General features: G+C 40.1%; 1 long non-coding RNA gene across 1 annotated transcript; it reads left to right on the top strand.

The window, feature by feature from the left end:
• The first annotated feature begins 1,766 nt into the window (after positions 1–1,766).
• On the top strand, positions 1,767–2,155 carry LOC103634712 (uncharacterized). Its single transcript, XR_556895.1, has 3 exons — positions 1,767–1,827; positions 1,907–1,954; positions 2,077–2,155. It is a non-coding gene; the product is annotated as an uncharacterized lncRNA (long non-coding RNA).
• The last annotated feature ends 1,371 nt before the right edge of the window (positions 2,156–3,526 follow it).

Genomic DNA, 3,526 nt, shown 5'->3' with positions numbered 1-3,526 from the left:
GAAAATGTATATGATGCAAGTTAGTATAAGTCAATGTCTTCTTCATTGTCATAACTAGGTTGTATTTGATTGTGATTATGCCTGGGAGAAAGTTGTTTGGTACTAACAGGGCCTGCCCTGTGTTTCACCATACCCTTGTTGCTTCGCAACTTATGGAAACAATACTATCTTGTTTTCTACAACCTGTTCATAGGTTTGCTTGAGCTTTAGCTTGTAGGACGCACACTATGGATCTCTAATGTTGTTTTAAAGTCATTGTTATGTTAAGGCCTTAATAGTATATTGATTTGTTGCACTTGGCTCTTGGCCACTTAGATGATCAAGACCGAGTCTTGTCTCTGATCTTGCACCTATGGTATTGCTCCTGGTGTAAAACGTTAATGGGCATATGCCCTGTTCTTTCTCAACATATGGAACATGAAGAGGCCTACACTACCTTGCATTGTGAGTTTGGGACAAAAGGCTTTTGTCATTGTTGTGGATGCAGAGCATAGAAACCTTTTGCAATGCACATATTAAGATAGTGTTTGTTGATGTAGTTAATCATACTACTGATTTATGTGAAATACAAAGTGATTATGAATAGTCAACATTTCTTAGTACATGCAGTTGTTGCATATTTTTTATTGATGTGCCCTTTTCTTTCTTTTCTGTCATACCTGATTGTGTTACTTTTTTCCAATTGAAGTTGAAAAGGTTGGGTAATGTATTAGGGCAATCTTTAATTCTTTATCTAATTGTTATATTCTATATGTTAGCTTTTGTATGTACTATGTAGTACACAATTTTTTCTCTCTCGAACGCACAGGAGAACTGCACATCATTATATTAAGGAGGAAAAAAAGTCCAAAATGGACCAAGACAGTATACAAAGCCACCTCACGGTGGCTAAAACCTAACATACATAAAGGGATCCATAACAAGGATCAGCTCAACCTACAGCCACAGCCCGCAGGGCAGCAATGTCCTTGGCTCCAGCTACACACCAAAGGAAAATTTCATCTTTAGCAACATGAAAGGCAGAGGACACATTGGGAGTCTATCCCTGAAACACACAGTTATTACGATGCTTCCAAATAGTCCAAGCGCCTAACATGATCAAAGAGTTGAGACCCTTCCTGCTTTGTGCACCGACCATCATGTTGCACTGTATCCACCACACTTCAAAATTAGTGTCTCCAGGTCACATAATGTTGAGTTGCTAACTAGCAATTATATGTAGTTTGGGTGCTAATTTCTCTTCTGTTGTTCAGGTTACTGAAGAAAACCTGGCAGCACTATTTATAAATTGTGGACAGGTACGAATCTGTGGGACAATAGTAATCCCATTACATTCCCCATTTGTTTTTGTTGCAACCGTGTGTAATATTTGGATACATGGTTGTGGACTGTCGCATGTGTGGAGACCCAAACTCAGTCCTTCGGTTCGTCTTCATAGAGTTCACTGATGAGGGTAATATATCCATATCCAACCAGATTTCAATTTGCTTACTTTGTGTAATGAATCTACTGTTCACTGGGTAATGAACATCCATGTTCCAGAGGGTGCAAGGGCTGCTCTGAATCTGTCAGGAACTGTGCTCAGATATTATCCTGTCAGGGTTCTGCCATAAAAAACTATCATTGCACCAGTCAATCCAACATTCCTACCCAAGGTATGCAACCTTCAGGAATCAACATACTTTGTTTTAAGTTCATGGCTCAAGGTTCATGCTTGTTTCTGGTATGCTCTTTAAAAAAAGTTTGCCATTTTTCTGTGATCTGCAGTCTGATGATGAACAGGAAATATGTGCGAGGACTATTTACTGCACAAACATTGACAAGAAGGTTCCCTACCTACACTCATGCTATACCACTAGGTGTCCATTCTGTCATTGTTCTGTTTTAATATATGCACTTGCTGCAGGTCACTCAGGCAGATCTGAAATTGTTCTTTGAGTCTATATGTGGAGAGGTTGGTCATTCTTTACTTGAAACTTCCTTTCCCTTGCGTTCAGTTTGTGTTGCTTATATGTTTGCAGAAAATGACAATTCAACCAGCACAGTATCATTGGCTCACTGCAATGACTGCTACAGGTCTTTCGGCTGAGGTTGCTTGGTGACTACCATCATTCTACTCGCATCGCTTTTGTGGAATTTGTGATGGTTAGCTAGCATATTGTTGGGGACTTGTTCTCAAATGCTATGAATCAAGAATAAGGCAACACAAAATGTTAAATGTTAATATCCTTCGTCCTTCTAAACATTATTTCCTTAAGGATATAATGATTCTCGGATGAAGGTTATGAAGGACATACCTTCACCAGCATAAAATATAATAATGAAGAAAAGATCATATGAAACATAAAGATAACATAAACAGTTGTGTATTATTATCGAATCATTTCCATCTTATTATGATGGAAAGGTAAAGATAATATTAAATTATAAGTGTACCTTCAGCTTGTAAGAAGGTAAAAGCACAAATGTGATGCAAAAGTCAATGCCGAATCAGCGTGAACAGTATAGGGATACTGTTCACCTATTTATAGGCACGGGTCGCAGCCCATGGAAAATTACAATAATGCCCTTTACATTTATCAATAACTCTATGATAACTCTTCGAGGTCTAATCTGGTTTTTCATCTTTAAGTCGGTTTCCTTTTCCGCCGCTACTCCGAAGCTCTTCTACACACAGCTTCGGCTCTGCGCCAACCTTTGTGCTTCTTCGTACTGTGGCTCTGATCCGAATCCGAAGGTACCTGTTAATGTACTTTACTCCAGAAACATTGTTAAATCATACTTTTGAGGACCTTCAGAAGCCGAAGGCCCCCAACAGTAGCCCCTCGCAATATTAATTTGTCAGAATGATGAATTCAGATTGCGAAATGGACGAAGGCTATAAGCCGAAGGTCCGAAAAAACACCTTCCTTTTGCTAGAATAGCAACAGTCATTGGCAAACGGGGCCCTCCAGTCTCCGACATAATGGGTTTATAAATACGGGCTCGCCACAATTTATTCGGCACGCTCCCTTGCCATCTGTTTTGCCTGCTCAAATAGCTTCTGCCCACAAATATTTTGTTGCCTTCCTAGTTTTAAGCTTCGGAAGCGAGAGGCAAGAATTCCGAAGAGATGTCTGAGGAGAAGAAGATTGTTGCCGAAATGAAGCTGAGTCTTTCTGAAGAGATGCATCTGGGTTTTCTTCAATCTATGTCGAAGACTAATACAGAGAAGATCACTAAAGAAATTTTGGAAGGTTTATCTGAAGATACTGGTGATAGCGACAACTATGATGCGGATAGTGGTGGCGAAGACTCCGAAGATCGACCTTGGCGACCAAGCCATGCGGTTTTCGGCAAATCATGTATTAAAGAAAGTCATCTTGCCAATATGAGGGGAAGATATTTCCGGGATTTGTCTATTGTAAGGGCCGACGAGGGAGAGAAGACTTCCCCAACTCCTGAGGAAAATGAAGTTGTAGTGTTTCGAAGCTTCTTGGAAGCTGGATTACGATTTCCCCTGAGCCGTTTTGTTGTGGAGGTGCTG

This window comes from Zea mays, chromosome 8, assembly GCF_902167145.1.
Source record: "Zea mays cultivar B73 chromosome 8, Zm-B73-REFERENCE-NAM-5.0, whole genome shotgun sequence".
NCBI classification, from domain to species: domain Eukaryota; kingdom Viridiplantae; phylum Streptophyta; class Magnoliopsida; order Poales; family Poaceae; genus Zea; species Zea mays.
The sequence above is the reverse complement of the archived record's forward strand: the minus strand, read 5'-3'. Positions and strand labels throughout refer to the sequence as shown.